Genomic DNA, 22324 nt, shown 5'->3' with positions numbered 1-22324 from the left:
CCCCTCCCGATGAACAGGACCCCTGTTTCGACCGTAGCGCTCCAACACAAGTCCGTTTCGTCTGTTTTGCGGTACGCCACACCCCTCCCGATCAACAGGACCCCGTTTCGACTGTAGGAGGTCCAACACAAGTCCGTTTCCTACGTTTTGCGGTACGCCAGACCCCTCCCGATGAACAGGATCCCGTTTCGAACATGGTCGGTCGAACACAAGGCCGTTTCCTCCGTTCTGTGGTACGCCAGGCCTCGTTTCCATCACCTGTTCCATCCAATTCCGTTGCCTCCTAATGAACACGACGCATTCCGTTGCCTTCCCATGAACAGGACGACGACGCAGTTTCTCCATTCTGACCCAGCCATGTACACGACCCCTGGCCGTATGTATGCACGAGTAGGCATTCGAGACCCCGCCCGTATGTATGTACATGGCCGTATTTTCTTTCTTGCACCCTAGCCGTTGTACATTCGTGTACATGCTACGTGCGCGCCTCTACTACGACACGTGCGCGCCTCTACTAAGACACGTGCACGCCTCTACATCGACTAGTATGTACATACACGTTCGCGACCAGAATGACAATGCTACATATGCTTCGACTAGGTGGGTCCCGACTGTCAGGCACTTGCTTGCGTGTGAAGATGTAGCTGGTGGGTCCCAACAGTCAGGGGGCGAATTTTTTTTTGCCTGGACGCACTTCCTTGCGCGCGAAGATGTAGCTGGTGGGTCCCAGCAGTCAGGGGGGAAACATTTTTTTCGCGAAATACGGTGGCCCATCCGGTGGGTCCTTGCTGTCAGGTGGGGGAATAATTATTTTGCGTGTAATAAGGAGGCACTTCCTTGCGGCTGCCGTGGACCTAGCTGTCAGCCTCTCCACGTACAGTACTCTTCCGATGGAAGTCGGTCGTTGACCACGTTGACCATGCCGCACTGAGAGCACCATGGCGGTGGACGACGGCGAGGCCTAGGAAGGGGACGACGCGGAGCTGGGGAAGACGCGACAGTGGATGCCCACGCGGAGAGGACTATGAGGGTTCACTGGTTCGGCTGTGGTGTGAGGCTACCGTCGCCGCAGAGTAACAGGGGTTGTGGGTGAGTAGAGGGATGGCCTGGCCAGCGGTGGGAGTAGTAGGAGGTGGTGAGGCCTCCGCGGCATCACAGCCGGCCACGGGAGGCAGGAGCATGCAGCATGATCGGTGCCGCTTTGGGTGGCTGGAGCAAGAAGACCAAAGGTTGAAGAAGCACTACGGTTGTTGGATGGACATCGTACGGTCACTGGAGCTAGAATCATTCATAATGACTAAAGTTGACAAAGGCCTCCGTCCCAGTCAACTTAGTAGGCCCACAAGTCAGCCTCCCACCATGGTGGGTCCCAGCTAGGAGGGAGAGTATTCATTTTTTTGTGCGTAATAAGGAGGCACTTCCGGTGGTTCCGAGCTGATAGCGGAGGGAACATTTTTTTCGCAAAATACGGTGGCCCATCCAGTGGGTCCCAGCAGTCAGGGGGGAAACGTTTTTTTCGCGAAATACTGGTGGCCCGTCCGGTGGGTCCCTGCTGTCAAGTGGAGGAATAATTATTTTCCGCGTAATAAGGAGGCACTTCCTCGCGGCTGCCGTGAACCCAGCTGTCAGCCTCTCCATGTACAGTACTCTTCCGATGGAAGTCGGTCGTTGACCACGTTGACCATGCCGCGCCGTGAGCACCACGGCGGTGGACGACGGCGAGGCCTAGGAAGGGGACGAAGCAGAGCCGGGGAAGACGCGGCAGTGAATGCCCATGCGGAGAGGACTACGAGGGTCCACTAGTTCGGCTGTGGTGTGAGGCTGCCGTCGCCGCAGAGTAACAGGGGGTGTGGGTGAGTAGAGGGATGGCCTGGCCAGTGGTGGGGGTAGTAGGAGGTGGTGAGGCCTCCGCGGCATCACAACCGGCCACGGGAGGCAGGAGCATGCAGCATGACCGGCGCCGTTTTGGGCGTCTGGAGCAAGAAGACCAGAGGTTGAAGAAGCACTATGGCCGTTGGATGGACATCGCATGGTCACTGGAGCTAGAATCGTTCATATTGACTAAAGTTGGCAAAGGCCTCCGTCCCAGTCAACTTAGTAGGCCCACAAGTCAGCCTCCCACCATGGTGGGTCCCAGCTAGGAGGGAGAGTATTCATTTTTTTGTGCGTAATAAGGAGGCACTTCCGGTGGGTCCGAGCTGATAGCGGAGGGAACATTTTTTTCGCAAAATAAGGTGGCCCGTCCGGTGGGTCCCAGTTCGCGAAATACTGGTGGCCCGTCCAGTGGGTCCCTACAATCAGGTGGAGGAATAATTATTTTCCGCGTAATAAGGAGGCACTTCCTTGCGGCTGCCATGGACCCAGCTGTCAGCCTCTCCACGTACAGTACTCTTCTGATGGAAGTCGGTCATTGACCACATTGACCACGCCGCGCCGAGAGCACCACTGCGGTGGACGACGGCGAGGCCTAGGAAGGGGATGACACGGAGCCGGGGAAGACGTGGCATTGGATGCCCACGCAGAGAGGAGTACGAGGGTTCACTGGTTCGGCTGCGCTGCCATCGCCGTAGAATAACAGGGGGTGTGGGTGAGTGGAGTGGAGGGATGGCCTGGCCAGCGTTCGAAGTAGTATGGGGGCGGTGAGGCCTCAGCGGCAGCATAGTCAGCCACGGGATGTAGGAGCAGGCAGCACGACTGGCGCTGCTTTGGGCGGTTGGAGCAAGAAGACCAGAGGTAGAAGAAGCACTACGACCGTTGGATGGACATCGTACGGTCACTCGAGCTAGAATCGTGCATATTGACTAAGTTGACAAAGCCCTTCGTCGTCAACTTAGTAGGCCCACTATACTGGGTCCCAGCTAGCAGGGGGAGTATTCATTTTTTTGTGCCTAATAAGGAGGCACATCTTTGCGTGCGAAGATATAGCTGGTGGGTTTGAGCTGTCAGCGGCGGTAACATTTTTTCGCGAAATATAGAGGCCCTTTCGGTGGGTCCCAGATGTGAGGTGGAGGAATCATTATTTTGCGCGTAATAAAGAGGCATTTCCTTGCGTGCGGCCATGGACCTAGCTGTCAGCCTCTCCACGTACAGTCCACTCAAGATGCATGTCGGTCGTTGACCATGTTGACCACTCCACGCCAAGAGCACCAGGGCGGTGGACGACGGCGAGGCCTAGGAAGGGAATGACACAGAGCCAGGGAAGACTCGGCAGTTGTTTCCCATGCGGAGGGGAGTACGACTGTATGAGGGTTTACTAGTTCCTCTACCGTCGCCGGAGAATAACAGCAGGTGTGGGTGAGTAGAGGGATGGCTAGGCCAGCGATGGGATTACGATGGGGCGGTGAGGCCTGCGCGGCAGCACAACTGACCATAGGGAGGAGGGAGCAGGCAGTCCCGCCGGCGCTTGTTTGAGCGGCTGGAGCAGGAAGAGCAGAGATTGAAGAAGCACGACGGCCGTTGGATGGACATCCAACAGTCACTGCTTGTGCGTCAACCTTTTTTTTAGGAAAGCCTCAAATCTGTGGAAAATAGCATACATGCCATCTGCCATTATTTCTAATAATTTACAGCCCATTTGCCAATTCATACTGGTTTTTTTGGAGCCCGTATTCTGTTTGTTAGCATTACAACCCATATTGTGGCCACGGTTAAAAAAATATACGAAATTTTGCATATGTCGATGCGGTCTGAACTGTTTTTAATCCCGAAATTTCGAGTCACATCCAGACTGATTTTAAAAATAAATGTATATCAATATAAAATCCAATAAATTGTCCACGCATAAAAATCAATGCAATTTAAAATCTCGAAATGAAAAAAAGATATTTGAAATTAATTACCGGTTTGATGTGTTTTAAAAATGTATATCCCATTTCTCATTACTGATAGGCCATTTTGTTGGCCAGCCGAATGAAGCTCTCCTCGTCTTGAAAGATTTGCAGCCCAACAGGCCTGATAAAGCGACTTACTTGACAAATCACAAAAAAACTGGGCTAGCCATTTTATAAAAGAAAAAAAACTACTGGGCTGGTCTGTGGTAAACATAAAAGAAAAGGCTGTCTAGACAGGCCAGAGTGTCCCGCGCAGCCCAGTTGACACCCTGCTTCCGTCTCAAAAACAAATTAGATAAATGCCACTCCAATTATGGCGACTGATAAAAATGCCACTGCAATTTCCAAACTTTGAAAAATGCCATTGCAATTTTTGCTAACTTTGAAAAACGCCACTCCAGACTTCAAAAAATGCCACTAGATATGGCATGAAATGGCATTTTTCACAGTTTGGAAATTGCACTGGCATTTCTCGGAAACACCAGATTTGGAGTGGCATCTATCAAATTAATCCAAAACAAAAATAACTCGGCGAGCTGCTGGGTCCCTGGTGTCAACCGCTCGTTGTGCAATTCTCTCGTTTATTGACTATGTTGACAATGGCATGGGACCCAGATGTCAGAAATCCACTAGGAGGAGCCATTTTTTTATTGGCTTGAAATAGGGAGGCACTTGCTTGCGTACTGCCATGACCTCGGCGGGTCCCTACTGTCATCCTCTCCACGTACAATCATCTCCTGATTGTGTACGTGTCAACTTGGTAGGCCCACAAGTCAGCCTCTAAACCCGTGGAGGACAAATACAACCCATTTTAAAAAATAACAGCCCATTCCATACATTTAAACGGAAAGTTCAACCTTCAGAGCAAAGTAACAGGTCTGATCCACATATAGAGTACTGAACTTCCACGTTGACAACCATCATAGCCAAGTTAACTATCTACTCCCACTAATACTCTAGTAGCGTACACGTACTAACTTACTCTTAGCTAACTAGACGATGCCGGTCGCCATCTGCGGTACACACTAAAAACCGGCACCGGCGTCCTGCGCCTCGCCTCGAACTTGCCAGAGGTGCGATAGGACACCTTGCTCATGCGCGTTGTCCCTTTCGATGCCGGCGTGGTCCACCGAAGCTTCGGCTTCCAAGCGGGAAACCCACTTGACGAGCTGGTAGCAAAAATCGGCGTCGCGAACGCGTGCATGCCCGACAGCCTCCAGGGCTATTTGCCGGTCACCGGCCTCCACGTAGTCGGACCAGTTGCGGGCGCTCTGCTCGCGACTCAGAGCATCGATGCGCTGCTGCTCCATGTCCCGCTGATGGTGCAAATCGGTGATACGCTGCTCCTCCGCCAGGCGGTCGCGCGTCAACAACTCCTGCTCCTCCGCCTGGTGGTCGCGCTCCAACAACTCCTCGATCTCTGCATTGCCATCTAAAGACAGATAGAATGCCTCCTCCCTCCGTCTGCCTTCCGGTGAAAAACCGAACACTAGTTCGGCGGTGACTGCCTCCGGTCTCGCCTACCGCGGACGGGCGGGGGCATGGCGGACGTGGCGAGCAACGTCGGGCCGGTGGGGGCTTATGAGGATATGGCGACTTGGGTCACGGTGCCACCGGAGAAGGCTGGGAAACAGTACTTATAGGCGGAAGGTAGCGCGATGGTCATCGGAATTCAATGCATAAGCAGGCATGGCTTAGCGCGCCAGCTTCCCGTGGAAAACTAGAGAAACTGAAATTATGACTGTGCCGTCCCGTCCCGTCTGGGTCGCACGCCGGCATGACGGTCAAACGAGTGCACTCGAATCATCTCCCTCCTTGTCAATAATGATTCCACGGATTTAAAAAGCCCGCAACAATTCTTTTTTCACATTAGTTAGCTGCCTTAATTACGGCCGGCTGCATGCATGCACTCAGAATCGCTTGCAACCAGTACGCGGAGCAGCATGCAACGAGTCGCAGCCGAGGGCACACATGCAGCCACTTAAATCGGTGGAATTTATTAGGCTTAAACTTCTGCATGATGTTAATTATTGCCGTGCCTTGGTCTTGCTGCTTTACTCACGGGACTAATAAACCCGGACGGTGGGAGTACCTTGGTTGGTGAGAGGTTTGAATTAAGCCCTGCAAACCAGAAAGGAGGTACTAGTATGTGCGTGATCCGCTATTTATTCGTGTAGGATCGAGTAGGTTGTTTCTTGAATTGAGCCCTGAAAACCGGAAAGGAGGTAGTACGTGCGTGATTCCGCTATTTATCCGTGTAGGATCGAGTAGGTAGGATAGTGTAGCTTGTCAGTTTGTTCAGAGGTAGGCATTTTTATTCAAAAAACTGCCACTTTGGATCTTGCGTCGCAAATAAAACTGCCACGAGCGCATTAGTAGGCTAGCTAGTGATCGATCAGTAACTTGTAAACACTAAGCGGACAGAAATAAGTAACTGTTAGTGCATCTCAATGAATCACAGATCATATACAAATATGTAGCTCCAAAAGCAAAGATCGGCCACTTCGGATCTTTCGTCGCAACTAAAACCAACTAGTACGATTCCCATACATAAGATCAACATGTTAATGCATCTCAATGATTCACAGATCATATACAAATATGTAGCTCAAAATCAAAGATCTAGAAAAAACATTTGTTCTTCCTACTAACATGGAAGCTTCTCTTGGCCAACATTCAGTACAGACTGAAAGACAAATTTGTTTGTGAAGTCTACAATTCCTCTTGCAAACGTAAGTGGTTTCACCAACAGCTGGAACCATGAGAATGAACCACACATGATGGAGGAACATCCACTACAATATGATTTGGTCTTCTCTCGATCACACCGCGAGACTATTTTCGGAATACAAACTTTAACTTAGGCAAAATGATACCCATTGTATAATCAGACCAAAGCAATGAAGCACCTAGTGTTGGCCAATAAATAGTACAGTACTACTTTTCTGCAGTCCATGAAGTGACTATCCAATCTTTCTGTGTCTATTTTCAAATGGCATTGCATGCGGTGACTATACTATTCTCTTGTGCAGTTCAACCAAAATTGCGGTCACTTTGTTTGTTTGCCAAATAGCAACGGGCAGACATCTCTGTCTGCACAAATATCAAGAAGCTAGTAAACATATACCACACCTTGTATTTTCGGTTTAAGCATGTCTCTTCCGCTTAGCATCTGTCATGTTGTGCACTGGACAATCTGATACAGTTATGTTTTGCCCTGGGAAATTTCATATTGAATTGATTTGCTGGTTCAGAGCAGAAATATAGCGCCTATTCTTCATCAGACCAAGGATATCCATGTTCACCGTGATGGAAGAGTTGAAATTGATACAACCAAAATTGAGCATCCAATCATTGAATCATGTCCTGCACCTCCAATGTACGTCCACCCTGACAATAAATTCACATGCAAACCACTGGTATTACTATCTAATGGCAGTACAAAAAGAGTAGCAAGATAGTAGAAAACCATGTACCTTTGTAAAGAACAACTCATAGTGCCACCAATTAGATATAAAGGTTTGGAAGAAAACACACTCCTAATGTTGAGCCAGTTGGACTTTTTGTGCAGTTCCACTAAAATCGAGCATCCCTGTTTGCATAGATATTGAAAGTGTGATTACTATAAAAACGACACTAGTTGAAGCATAGACTCACAAATATAAGCATTCCAATTTCTTAATGGAAAAGGTAGCAAGACAGTTTCTAACCACGTGTTTGAAGGAATAAATAAGGCAACAACGGCTGATGTCAGAAAGGCATATATAGTTCTTTTTGAAAGAATGATCGACTCCTGACCTTTCCTCTTCTTTTAAGCATATTTTGTGCAGTTCAACTAAAATAAAATGCCATCACCACCTTGACAATTCAGTGACACTGTACAAAAGGAAATGACTTAACATTACATCGTGATGTCTGGTATGTAGTCGACAGGCATTAGAGACAAACATACATACCTCCTCTGATAACATAATGAACATTAATTTTAACAAAGGTGTGACTAGCTTTACCGGGATAATTTGAGTGAACTCTACACCCTCTGTTCCTTAATATAAGACATTTTCGTGGTTCAATTTAAAGTACCCAAACGTCTAGTATTTAGAAAAACAGGTAGTAGTTTCCTTGAGCACATATCTGGGAAAGCTTGCCACACTTTATTTATGTCCATACGCTAATGTAACACCATTGGAATACTACAAATATACACTAATCCAGTGGCTAGTGCAATAGTAGAGTAGTTAGTTTATTACAGGGTACAGTACAATGGTTTTACTGAACATATTTCAATAAACTCTAGCACTGGAAGATTTCTATAAGAATTAACAATACAAAATGTAAAGGTAACAAGTTTCAGCATTGGTATACTAGCTGTGCATGAGCATTAAACCAAATACAAAAGTCTGAAGGTAACTAGCATTATTAACTAATGACAATATAAAAAAATTGCAAACCATGTACCTCCAAGGTAAATATCATTTCGAACTCGTGGGGACCTAAAAAATTGCTATCCAAATCTTGATAATCGATCAAACATAAAAACTTGATCGAACGAATCAAGAGAACAGCCGGAGGAGGAGGTGCCCACTCTTGACCTTTCCTCTTGTCTTCATAACTTTTTGTGCAGTTTAACCAAAATAAAATGACATCAGCGCCTTGGCATTTTGGTGACACTGTACAAAAAAATTAACTTATCTCATGAAAGTGAGGTATGTAATCTATAAGCATTAACAGTGCAAAAATCTGAAGGTAGTAACAAGTTTCATCATTGGTATACTGGCTGTGCAACAACATTAGAATGCCTTAGCTAAAAAATCTATAATACATCCACAATCAACAGCTAACCCTGAAATAATCCAGTGACATTAAATGGCATTGGTTAAATTTATCGGTGGCATTAGACTGAGAGCGGCATTAGTTAAATGTGGCATCACTTTAGCGGTAGCATTGCTTGACTTGACTGCTGGCGTTATACTAATAGCAAAAAGTGGCAATAAGAGCATGGGAGGCTCACTCGAACAGTGGGCGCACTAGTACGATGTACGTCCACGGACGCAGAGTGGTGAGGGAGGTATGGTTGCCCAGAGCAACAAATATCCAGGCAGCATATGTGGATTACGTCCCATTTTTGTTCTCTTTAGCCACCTTTTTCCTATGTGAGGACAACAAACCGATCGACCTGGTCATTCTCTATTGCGTTGTCATGCCTTTCTACCCTTCTTCAACCAAGAGACACGAGACTCGTTCCTTAGCTAATGATTTTCCTCTTTTCAACCTAGATGCGGGTTCGATGCCTACTCTCTTGGACAGTATGGTCTCCCTTCCTTTCCTTATTCAACCCAAACATGGATTAGTTTGCATGAAGTAGGGTTTCCTTTAATAGTGCAAATTATGGTTTTCGTTTGCGTGGCCAGCAGAGCAGAGGATAGCAAATTGGGAAGATGGTGGAGTGGAGAAAGATCCACATGCAACGACGTGGCAGATGGGGCAATAGAACAAGGGTATGGTTCGAAAAGAGGTTGCATACGTGAGGGTCGGGGGAAGTGGCTTCGCTCGTGGTCGTCGTCCTCCGCACACACTATGGCAGTGAGGTTGGGGACGGCAGCCATCCCGCGCGGGCGCTAGGCCTGAGAGGACGGCCTTGTCGTTAGTGCGTGACCTCGCTCCCCGATGACGAGTGCGTCAATGCTGCACGTCCTTTTCTTCCCCGGCGGATCTGTGACCACCGGTGAGGAGGGAGAGAGAGGCTGTATTTTTTAGATCTGGAGAGAGGGTGATAGTGTGAGAAGCAAGTGGGCAGCCCTTGCCAAGAAAGCGCTGAAGCTCCAGCTATATATCTTTTTTATACTACTAGTACTCGAGCTAGAGTAGTGGTAGAGTAGTTTATATTTTCTCTGCGTACAGTACCAGTTAGTCGTGCTTCCAAACTGAACGACACGCCATTAGAAAAATAAAGGTCGATAACTAATGCGACGTGGCTAGATCGCATTTTGCACGAGAAATTACACACCATGTTTCGTTGACATGTGGTCCCGTTCCAACATATCAGTGAGACGATGGCGAGTCCTTTTCTACTAGTATTTCCGAACGGACGTGTCGGCTGGGGCACCTCTTCGTGTACCGTGGCAAACTGGCAACCGTCCACCGACTCTTCGCCTTTCCCTCTCAATTTGGAACTGCTGTCGCACGCTCTTCCTCTCCCTCCTCCATTTGCCTTCACCCTTCCTTCTGCCATTGTTCGATCGTCTTCTCCACGGAGGGAACAGGCCGGAAACGAGCCCATTATTCTTGCCCCGATCTGAAAGATGACGTGGTGGAGGAACTCATTGATCGGTGCGACGTTATCACCTCGGCTAGCATGGCAGGTTTGTTCAAGACCATTCTCGACTCAACTAATGACATCATTACAAGGAACCCAAGAGTCAAGGAGTGGTTTGATCTCCCCTATCTTATTCGCCGTGACCCTGATGACTGGCGCGGGGACAACGGAGGCCTCGCCTTGTGCAAGTTGATGCCGCTTGATAATGATACGTATGATGTTAATATGCCATCACTTGAGGGTAAGGCTTGGGCAGGCGCAAATGGAGATTGGGTTGTTTATATTGGGTCCAGCTGCGAGTGGGAACTTGTGAATATGTACACTCGTCACCGGGTTCCGCTTCCAAAAATCTCAGCAGACTGCCCAGAGGTTGAGCACATCGGTATTGTACGCACGTTCAAATACAATCATGGAATGTGTACACTCGTCACCGGGTTCTTCTACAGCAATTTGTCGAGTTCCCAACCGCTCCTGGAATTACAAGAACTATGAAGTTGTTGCTATCTTTGACAAGCTTGTTGCCATTCTTCGTGGTCCGACTGGATGGATATTGCTCAAAAATCAGTTTCTGTACACGGATGAGTACTGTGATGCAATTCAATACAAGGGCCTTGTGTTTGCTTCCACCACTCATGGCACTATTTTTGCATGGGATCCTCGTAGTTTCGGTACGTTTGTCTTCCACCATAATTATAATTGTTTCATCCACATGCATGCGGGTTAGCAAGTTTCCCTTTACTAATTAACCTTCTTCTTGTGTTTCCAAGGTCCTGTGAACATTTCACCACCTATACTTGAAAATTTTTATAACCAAGGGGGAGATGACGATGGTGATGATCACGACCATGAGGACGAGCAGCGCCCATATACTCAGTGGTGCCTGGCAACTAATTCCGATGGATCACCTCTTCTTGTGTGTATACAGCCCACTGATGATGTTACTACTAAGGAAGAAGGTGTAGCCTCCCATGGTCGCACTCTCCGGACCTATTCCAACACCCGTTGCATTGTATTCGGGATGGATACTAGTGTGCTAGCGCCAACACCTTCTCCCTGGTACAGAATTGATAGTCTTGGAGAAAACTCGCTCTTCCTTGGAAAAAACTATCCGATGATGGTGAAAGGCGATCCAACTGCTGTTGACACAACGTTACTCGTACCATTTATGAGAAGCAATTCTATTTATACCTTGGACATTTGGGTGGTTCCCTACCCTGGTACTGATATAGTAGGCCGCTTCATCCTAGATGATCAGTCATGCGTTGATCTCGAGATTCAGAATGGATGGCCCGTCCCAGAGAATCACTTGTGGTTCAAAGCAAGCGTTTCCAACGCCGAGGATTGGTTGAGTTGAAGTTCATTTCATTGCTTGTTATATGTTGTGTGATGAAAACTTTAGTATTTATAATGTATCCTCGTTGTCGATGTGGGTTGATGACCTGTTGTATGTAATAAAATGATACGCCTGTGATAAACTTACTAAATTTATGAATGGCTTTCGAGTCACTTCTCTGAGTGAGTGGTGCGACGAGGCAAAAAAGATTTTCCGAATACATAATTGTACGTGCATTGCAATAGGTTATCGGATGAGGCCAATCAACAATAGTAGTACACTATTTTTACTAGCTTCACATGCTTCGCGCGTCGGGCGGGTGTTTTTACTGTAGCCATATGTTAATGTGTTCGCTGTACGTAACCAGCACCTCGAATCCTTGATACTACTAGCAGGAGTACTATATAAGTAGTAGGAGTAGTAGGGTGGCATGGGCCAGAACAAGCATTCACGTCCAAGAGTACAGCACACGCCACCACCACGACATCCATCTAACACCATATTTCTTGGAGTCTGTGCTAGAGCAATCTCTTCAACCTCGTCATTTCTCTAACTTCAGCCATTACGCGGCGGGCGAGGTGGGGGTGTCGGTTTCCGCAACTGCGGTCCCACTTGTAAGGCCAACTCCAACGCACGACCCCAAACGGACCTCCGTTTTGCACGAACTCCAATGATAATTTTGACTAGAAAAGCAAGACCAAAGAAAACAAGAACCACAAGAATACATTTTAGAAGATACTCCCTCCCTTCCGGTTTATAGGTCTCAAATCTGAAATCTCATCAACCAAGGCATTTTGTGAGTGGAGGAATATATCTCGTACTTTACAAAACTAACTCAACTAAAGTCATGCACTAATTTGGATTAATTATAATGCATGGATGCTTGGCGACTAGATGAGTAGGTACATTACATGCATTGGCGTGTTCCTTTTTAATTCTTGCATGCAAAGATTTAATGTGCATTGGAAACTAAAAGTAAGTTAGAGATGAGCCCTCTAAATTGAAAAAATAGAAAATTTGAGATAAGCCTTATAAAATGGGAAGGAGGGAGTATCCAACTTCCATAACTGCTCCTGTAAGTTGGATTAGTGCCTTCTCGATGCATTCATTGTTGATCTGCGGAGGCTCGATCTTGCGTGCTTCTTTCTTCTTCGAGTGTAAAGAAGTAGACATTGCTTCCTCGCATCTAGTCTCATGTCTAGCCTCTATTCTAGTAGGAGTATCAACAAGTGCACTAGTCTCATCTCCAGCCTCTATGCTAGCTAAAAGTGCTAGAACATCTACCACTAAATTGCGCCCTACCAATATATCGATGTACTCTTCTTCCCAATAGCAAAACTTGCATCCATTCTACACAATAAATTTTTTAAGTTACCACAACTAGTCTAATCCGAGAGCACAACCAAAGATTTGATTGGGTTCTTCCTCCTTTTGCCGACACGTGGGACATCCAGCATCCAGGTCGTGTCATGCAAGAAAATAGAGTGGTAGTTGAAGCCACGTGATGTGCATCTGGGGTTAAACTGTAAATAGAATCTTACTACTCTTGAGTAACTCCAGAAGCGGCCACCGAAGATCTTTATTGGATTTGTTTTTCATCACCAGCATGTCGAGGTGAAAGATGTGCAGGTTCAGTGGGTCCTCTTGTTTTTTCACTGACATGTGGGACCGCATGTGAGCAAACAGATGATGGGCTCCGCGTGTCCGCTGGCTGGCTGAGAAGAGAGATAGAGGAGGGATGAGCACGGACTCCAGGAAATTTGTTCTACATAACTAGCACCTTGATATAGGCTTGATATAGTAGGGTGGCATGGGCCATAACTAGCATTCACATTTAACAGTACGGCACATGCCACCCACACTAGTCCCATCCGACACCAATTTTCTTGGAGTCCATGCTACATCCATCTCTTCTCCCTCCTGTTTTCTCAGCCATCGCGCGGCGGGCGGGGTGGGGGTTTGCCTAGTCGGTTTGTTCAACTGCGGTCCCACTTGTAAGTGAAAATGCAACACCACACGCATTCCCCCTTGAGTGGCGTGCTGGACCACCCGTGTGGGGGTGCGACGCGAACACGGCAGGCTTTTACTTTTGAACTCATAACTTGTAAAAATTGGTTCTGCTCCATGGCACGACCGATAGATAGAAAATAACGATTTTGCCTAGAGTAATGAGAAGTTTGGTTCTGGTGCCGTTCATGCATGGAGTACGTACGAAAATCATGAAGTTGATGCAAAAGGTAAGATAATTACTAGTAGTACCATATACTACTACATGGATTTGACGGAAAGATAAAAATACATAGGGATCCATCAACGACATCCTCACGCCCTAGCGCACCGGGTCACCAACCGATGTGTGAGGAGCAGTGGCGTTGGCGGCGAGCTCAACGTGCTTCTGAACAATGTCGTCTAAGGTTGCCCTGTGGTCCAAGAAGGCCAACGTCCTATCGTCCTCCTCTTGCATGTAGTAGTCCTTGTGGACGATTTGCGCGTAGACGTGGGTGATTATGTCGATGGTGTCTTGCTGCGCCAGGCGCTGCACGGTGAGCGTGACCTTGAGGTGGACATTCTCCGGTGCGATGGCGAGCAGTCGCAGGGCCACCAGTGCGTCGAAGAGGTTGTCACCATAGTGGCCGTTGAGGGTGGGGGGCATCATAGAGCCTGGGCGCGTCGGCTGGAGGCGTACGTCAAAGTCGTCTACGAGCTTCTTGATGACAGTGAACTTGTCGAGGGAACCGACGAGGACCTCGTCGAACAAGGAGATGAAGCTGTCGTCCAAGAGGCCCCTTGCCCTGGCGGCCTCAGGCAATACCTGGAGACGTTCCTCGGTGTGGGCCGCAGGCCGGCGTCATGGACCATCTGGCACAGCCGGCTAATGCTCGCGCTCATCTCGCCTCCATGGGTCTAGCTTAGCTTCTAGTCAACTGATCTTGCGATTCGAGTGATCACTCTTGCCCTTGGTTAGCGTGCGTAGGTGCGTAGGATTTCGTACTACTCCTCGGCCCTCTACTGCACCTGCCTTTGGCTGTATGATAGGTGGGCCAGCCACCCATTGGGCCCCCCGTGTCATTCACCCAAAGGCGGTTGCAATAAGTCAATGAAGCTGCGTCCTCCTCCGTGCCGGTGCAGTATAGTCATCTCACCGGACCTTTAGTTGGGGCCAAACGAGAGAAGTTAGATGTTTACTGGTTTATTGGTCCCCTTTGCATTTTGTGCCAAGTTTTGACCTTTGATTTAACTAATAAAATGTTAATGCATGTAAACAAAAATGTTGTGTAAGTCATCTTACGAAAACCAAATAATCCCAAAACACTTAGGCACGGTACGTTAACTCCCTCCTCGTTTCTTACTTCGTGACATATCAACCAATGAGAGATGTGGGCCGTGCATGCTTTCAATGACTTGAGACTACCAAACATGACATGCAGTGTTTAGTTCATTGCATGTAATCCAATTAGTTAGCAAAAGGACATTAAGTTCTCTCGCCGATAGGAATAAAGCAATACACCGTGTATTTATTTACAGAGGGAGTAGTACATTTTTTGTGACATGCATTACTAGATTTTGCTAGTCAAATACTAAAATTCAGATGGACGTGGTAGTACTCCTAAATCCAGATGGTGGTGCTACTAGTACTAGTAGTAGTACTACCAATGTAGTAGGAGCACTAGCACTGTACTACCCGTTGGTCAAATTATTACGTGCTGCTCCTCACAGTGAAGTGACACCGTCTGCAGTCACTATCATCATGGCTGTAGAGCTAGCCTGCTTATAACTAGCCCCGTTTGACATAATTTCCCGTGCGTAGATGCCCGTGCATTGCACGGAACACCATGATTGGGGGTGGACGGCGCCGGTAGCGACCATCGCGCTAGATTTTCCACGGCCTTCTAGATGTGGTGGGGAGGAGATAAGGCTGATTGTGAGAGACAAGGAGTTCTTTGTAAATAGGGAACAAGTGCGGGCATATTTTTGCAAAAATGGAAAGTTTGGTTTGTATGCGTCAGATGTAGATCCGACGGCTATTGGTGAAAGATGGGAGGCACAACATCATCACCAACTCAGGACCTGTTTGATTCGCAGGATTTTGAAAACGCGGGAATAGGACACGGCAATATTACAAGTTTCAAACTGATATTACAAATGTTAGGAGTAATGCTGCACCTACGAAGAGGGAATTACTAGGAAGTTTACGTAAGAACTTTCGTTACTCTATGTGGATGCAGCATTATCGTACAAAATAAAATCCACCGCCCTGACAATTCACTAATGGGCAAATAAGTTTTCGAGTCTCTGGCCACTTGATGTTTCAAAAACAAATTCAGCTTCCGTGGAGACTTTGTCATTTAGGCTTAGATGCTTGTGGTGATCAGCACGCCATTCATTGTTGCACCAGAGAACGCCAAACCTCATTACCTTGAGCACACTTGCCTCCAGAACAAAGAACCTGGCCAATTTAATCTCCGATGTGCTGCCTCGGTAGTCGGTCAAATCAATTTCTGTAAGATGGAGATCAAGGCATTCGATGAGATTGTTATAGTGCAGCACATTTTTCACTTTCGGGTCTTTTTTATCTGCAAAAGAAGAGAACATATTAGAGCAGCTGGCTGTATAAGATTGCCATGTCATCAAGAGGTACCAATATCATTCGCTCATACGATAGGGTTGGCTGGCTAGTGATATTCTCTCTCTCTCTCTCTCTCTCTCTCTCTCTCTCTCTCTTTCTGTTTCCTCTCATTTAACTAGGAGCACGTGAAGAGCTTGGGCATTTGTTGCCTTCCACTATGTGGCCGATGTTATATTTCGCAAAAGTATGCCACATAATACGCATCGATGTCAAATCAAAAGATTTTGGCACCGCTCTCGCGATGTGAGAGAGCTGGCACCGCTGTGCACACAAACACACATGTTTAAAAAATCAATCAAACCAACTAGACCAGCCTCTCACTCTCCCAAACAAGTGTTTTTTATTGCCTCAGTCCTCTCTCTCTCCCACACAGTGTTTTTTTCATTGTGTTAGTTAATTTGGCGCCAGAGCAAAGTAGGTGATCCAGATTGGGGCACCAGGTGAGCAATGGAGGGGCATTGATGCCAAATGCATCACAAGTGAATTTCGCACGTGTTTTGGCCTACATAGCCCACTTTTGTACTCCCTCTGTCCCAAAATTCTTGTCTTAAATTTGTCTAAATACGGATGTATCTAGTTACATTTTAGTGTTAGATACATCCATATCTAAACAATTGTAAGACAAGAATTTTGGGACGGAGGGAATACTACCTCGTATTTAGTATAAAATTTTGACCATAGATTTACCTAAGAAAATGCTAATGCATGTCACTAAAAATTACACCATTTGAAATTATGTTCAAATACAAATCCAACGATATAGTTCTTAGTGACATCCATTGACATTTTGTCAGTTAAATCTATGGTCAAATTTTGATACTACAAAATTGGAAGAGTAAACCAGGACGGAGGTAGTACTTGCTCTTAGGGTAACCATAGAGTTACTAGAGTAGTCTAAGTTACTTTCCACTATGACTAGCCTAGGCTACTATAGTAGTACAACATAAAAACGATGCAGGTGATCATGTGAGAAAAAAATACTAAAAACATTTCTTTCGGTGCAGTGCGTAGATGCAGTTTTGAACACTACACTTGTCATCATAATTTGGGAAAATTACGAAAAAAATTGAGCTGCATTGTGATTACCGTTTACTAGTAGGAACGAAGTTTCACCTCGATGAGTAGCTTCTCCGTGCATGGAAAACATGTAAGGAATCCAACAACTTGATCCAGATTGGGGCCGATAGATTTTAGTCCCAAGATCTTCACTATGCGCATGGACTGGGTCAAGCTTGTGGGAATCATTTTCTGGAAGATGGTCGTAAATATATCAAGAAGAAATTAAAAAATGTGAATTTCAAGAAGACAGAGAAGAAGATGAGTGTTGTACCTGAACGATTACGGATCCAATAAAGAGTTCGAAGAATTTGGCAGACGTGTACACCAACGCTGTCAATTTCGACGCGTCAATGACCCTGATTTTTGTTGGACCTTCTAGATCCGATACAAGCAATCTCTCAAGGAAAGGTGCATTCTCAATGACCATAACGTGGAACCACTGGAGTGATCTCTTCCCAATTGATGTCTTGTTGTGGGGCCAGCAAGACACATAAATCCATCAAAGATTCGTCTAGGCGATGTGGAGGCTAATGAACCCGTGGATCTGCTCAAGCCGAAGGTACTCGAGTGCAGTACAGCTGCAGAGCAGGTGCTCCATAGCCTTCTTCGAGATGACAACGTCGAAGAGGTCGAGCTGCTTGAGTTGAGGGAGAAGAATGGCGGGCGCGGCATTAATCTAGGGAAGATAGCAGGAGCTAAAGCTGGCGCGACACAGCATTAGCGTGAGGTGGAGCGCGGACGGCGGCAGAGAGCGACATCGTCCAACTTCAAACCTGAGCTCCTCGAGCTGATCTAGGGCGGGGGATAAGAACCACTCGTTGAACTTGGGTTGGAACTTGGAGTTGGTACTGAACATGCAGATGTCAAGGCGTCTGGCTGGCCTAGGGTGCGATGAAAGGATCTTGGAGACTGCGGCCATGCGTTTGCAATCCCCGTCGTAGAGGCAGCTGTCGATGGTGAGGTTGAGGGGGACGCGACGCCAGAGGGGGCGCCACCGCCGGGAGAGCAGGGTGGTCCGCATGACAGATTTGGTGGGGAGGAGGCTGATGATGATGAGCAGCATGTCGTCGGGGAGGCTGCTGATGAAGTCCAGGCTTGCTGAATGCGGTTTTGGCTCGATCCGCCTCTTCTTGTTGGCTGCCTCGCCGTCCATCTCAACTGGCGGCGACGCCGGTGTACACGTGTGCTGGTGTGTGTTGTGTGCTGGGTGTGCGCGAGTGCGTCCTTCTGTGCATGCCACAGCGAAGTGGTGAATTGTGCATGAGTGCGTCCTTCACGCGCAAGAAGTGTGTCCTCAATGCGCCCTCAATTTACTAGCGTGCAGGGTGCTACCTCGAGTGGTTTCAACTTTGTTTACTTCACCGCATGTCAGATGGGCCTCTAGTTTACTTATTTTCACCCACTGCCACATGGGCCAGCACACGAAGATACAGAACACGAGCTGACAAGGCAGCATGTGGATTGGTTGACCGGTCAACTAAACAATATATGGAGATACACGCTGACACAGTGAGCGTATAATCCGTTGGTATAGAGAGTTCAAGTGAGAGGGGAGGCCCGTGAGAGATAGCAGAGAGAGAGAGAGAAAGAGCTACTCCCTCCGTTCGACAATGTAGTTCCAACATTTTTCTTAAAGTCAAACTTTTGAAACTTTCACCAAGTTTATAAAGAAATTACTTATATCTACAATGCCAAAGATAAATGATAGTATGAAGTAAGTACATGTTGTGATGAATCTAATGATCGTTCCAGATGTAAATGTTTTTCTCCACATATACCTAGTCAAACTTTTCTGAGGTTTGACTTTTCAAAACATCCATATGCTTATGGACGTGACAGAGTCCCTAACTAGAGAGAGAGAGAGAGAGAGAAATAGAAAGAGTGAGTGAAAAAGTGTGTGTGCATGTGTGAAAGAGACGTGGACAACACACGATAAAAGTAGAGAAAAAGCATGCGTGTCTTATGCAAACATATCACACATGCATCTTTGAAAACGGAGGAAGGTGAGGAGATAGTGTGTGGTTGTTTGGAACCGAGAGAGGAAGACCCTAGCACGTGGCCAAGATGGGTCTGACAAACAAGGGAGAGAGGTCGAGAGAGACGTACGGAGAAAATGCAGACATGGGGAGGAGAGAGTGTATGTTTGTCATAGAGAGATCCCCTGGAGATCGTGATGGGACTACATGGGTGGGAGATCGAGTGACAAGGTGTGTGCGTAATAGAAGATGCCCCGAGAGATATTGAGATAGATGTATGGATGGAAGGAGATAATACGTGTGTTCCTGTTGGCTAGTAAGAGATAATCATACTTAGGAGGGGGGTGCTTGCGCCTATGATGGAGTGAGGGATTATGGTACTTAGGGGGGTGTGTGTCACATGGAGAGAGAACAAGGGCGGAGAGTGTTGGATGGGTCTATATGTATAGCATGAGCGAGACATGTGGATGTGTGAACCAGGGAGATATAAGGTCAGTTTGGCTTGCGTCCTGAGCATCTTTTGCCTGGCCTGGGGGTGTGGCTGGATTTCATGCACACTTGTTTGGTTGCTACCCTGTGAAAAAGAAAGCCCGCCTGGCCTGGATTCCCTTGCACTTTAATTAGCCTCGCTGGACTCCAGACACTGCAAGTAGCTTGGCCCAGGCGACCGATTTCGAACGCCTGGCCATGCCTGGTCATGCGGCCACGAGGCTAACAGCAACCTGGATGGATATTAGCATTGAATAATTGCTGCATGGATTGATTGATGGGACGTTGATGCTTTGCCTGGCCTAGGCATGAACCAAACGGTGCAACACCACACAAGCTTGGCCAGGCAGAAATATTTTACATCTCACGTCCACACTAGGCAGTACTGGCCATCAAGGTATGAGGGTCAGGTCACTAACCAAACTGACCAATAAAGTTTGAGAGAGATTGAGGAGCCCCGATAAAGCTGAGTGGTGCGTCAGATAGCTGAGAGGGGGAAAGAGATATTCCATCCGCTCGATAATGCAGTGCATGTAAATTTTTTAGAAGTCAAACTTTGGAAACTTTGATCAGGTTTGTGCAAATGTTATTTATATCTACAATACCAAAGATACATATAACAAAACTAGATCTCATGGACAATCTAATGGTATATGTTTGCCGTTCTAGATGTAATTGTTTTTCTCCACGTACATGGTCAAACTTTGTGATGTTTGACTTTTTAATAAATCTATATGTGTCGGCGTTCTGGGAACGGGGGTACCCAGACTTGCCTGCCTGCGGCCTGCGGCGTGGCTCAAGGAGTGGCCCAGCACGGCCCATCCTCATCAACACATGCCCAAGACCCTCGCGAGGGGCCAAGCCTCGCGGGGCGGACGACAGGAGGCTTCTTCGGGCACGGCCTCGTCAGGCTGGCTCGCGAGGAGGCGGAGAGATCAAGGCGGGGTACCTCGCGAGGTGCCCATGACGCAAGCCATGATGACCAAGGCCAGGCGGGCGCTAGGCGGGCGCCGTCCTGCGTAGAGTCCATGTTTCCTCTTTGGTGCAAAGGGGGCAAGCGCAGGCAAGAGTATCAAGCAAAGGCAACCATTTCGGTGCAACAAGACCAAGACCAGCAGGGAGGCAAAACGGAGGTCATCGTGGAGCCCAAGCCGGTGTCATTGTCAGGGTCTCTGGCAGGCGAGGACCAACTTTAGTCAGGATAAGTGTACTAGATGTTCCCCTTCAAAATGGCCAATTGTTGGCGCCCTTCCCGCTCAATATTTGGGAAGAGGCCCAGGGCTTCCACCTATAAATAGAACTAGCCACCCACAGGGTAGAGGATCGGCATCTGGATATAGAGAGAGGGAGGTGACTGAACTTCCCCTAGCAATTCATCGCTCCAGCGAAGAACAGACCCTTGCGAGGCTGTTCTTCCTTTGTACTATTCATCATCAGCCCCAGAGGCAATCTACCACAACACACACTGGAGTAGGGTATTACACCACAACGGTGGCCCGAACCAGTATAAATCTCGTGTCCCTTGTGTTGATCTTCGGGTAGTTTAGATTCTCGCGAGGCGACGAGACACGGGTAGGCAGTAGGTGTGATCTCCGTGCGCACCCTAGAGTTCGAACCTTGAGGGTGTGCCGGAACCCGAAATCCGACATTTGGCGCGCCAGGTAGGGGTGCGCCGGAATCCGCCTTCTGTCGCCTCGTGTTTCCCCGCCCCTCACATCCATGTCGGACGCTCATCGAGCCCGCGCCGAGCGCCGGGCCGCTCTCGCCACTCATGTCGCCCAGACGGGCCCCGTCGGCGGGCGCCCCCGCCGTTCCCCGTCGCCTGCCGTCAACGCCGCCATTGGCCCAGCGGGGAACGAGCAGCAGGCGTCGTCCCTGCATCCTTCGGTGCAGCAAGAAGGCCGCACCGCCACCCCGTCGCTGACTCCAGCCGGCTCCTCGTCCCATGCCCGTCGCGCCCCTGCGGACGCGCACGCCGTGCTGCTCCTGGCGCGAGAGCTCCAGCACTACCGTCCCGTCGACGACCTCTACGACGAGTGGCTCGCCCGCATCACCGAGCTCATCAGCGCCGCTGGGGGCTCCCCTGCGCCATCCCTCTCGCTGCACCGTGCCCCGCCCTGCACGGGTGACAAAGCTCCGGGGGCACCTCAGCCGCCTCCCCCTCAAGAAGGCGCGTTGGCCCCAAGGCGCGTGACCCCTGGGCGAAACCCACTTCGTCCGGCGCCAGCATAGCAAGAGAAGAGCTGCCAAGAGATCCCTCGCCCCCAAGAAGCCGCCCGTCTGCTCCCCGCACCGGCCCGGCACGAACGCGCTCCTGCTCCAGCACATCAAGATCCCGCGTTGCACCTGGCGGCAGCGCACATGGACTTCCAAGATAAAGCTCCCCGTCACCCAAGGCCTCCCACGACCACTGTAGGCTGCCGTGCCTTCACCGCCGAGCTGCGCAGCATGGCCTGGTCGGGTAAGTTCAAGCCAGATCTGCCCCCGTGCTATGATGGCACGGCCGACCCTGCGGAGTTCCTCCAGCTCTATGAGCTGGGCAACGAAGCCACCAACGGGGACGAGAAGGTCATGGTAAACTTGTTCCCCATGGTGCTCAAGGACGGCGCCCGCACCTGGCTCCTGAACCTGGCTCCTGGCATGATATCCTCCTGGGATGAGATGCGCACCCGATTCATCGCCAACTTCCAAGGC

The sequence above is a fragment of the Triticum dicoccoides genome, chromosome 4B (genome assembly GCF_002162155.2).
Source record: "Triticum dicoccoides isolate Atlit2015 ecotype Zavitan chromosome 4B, WEW_v2.0, whole genome shotgun sequence".
NCBI classification, from domain to species: domain Eukaryota; kingdom Viridiplantae; phylum Streptophyta; class Magnoliopsida; order Poales; family Poaceae; genus Triticum; species Triticum dicoccoides.
The sequence above is the reverse complement of the archived record's forward strand: the minus strand, read 5'-3'. Positions refer to the sequence as shown.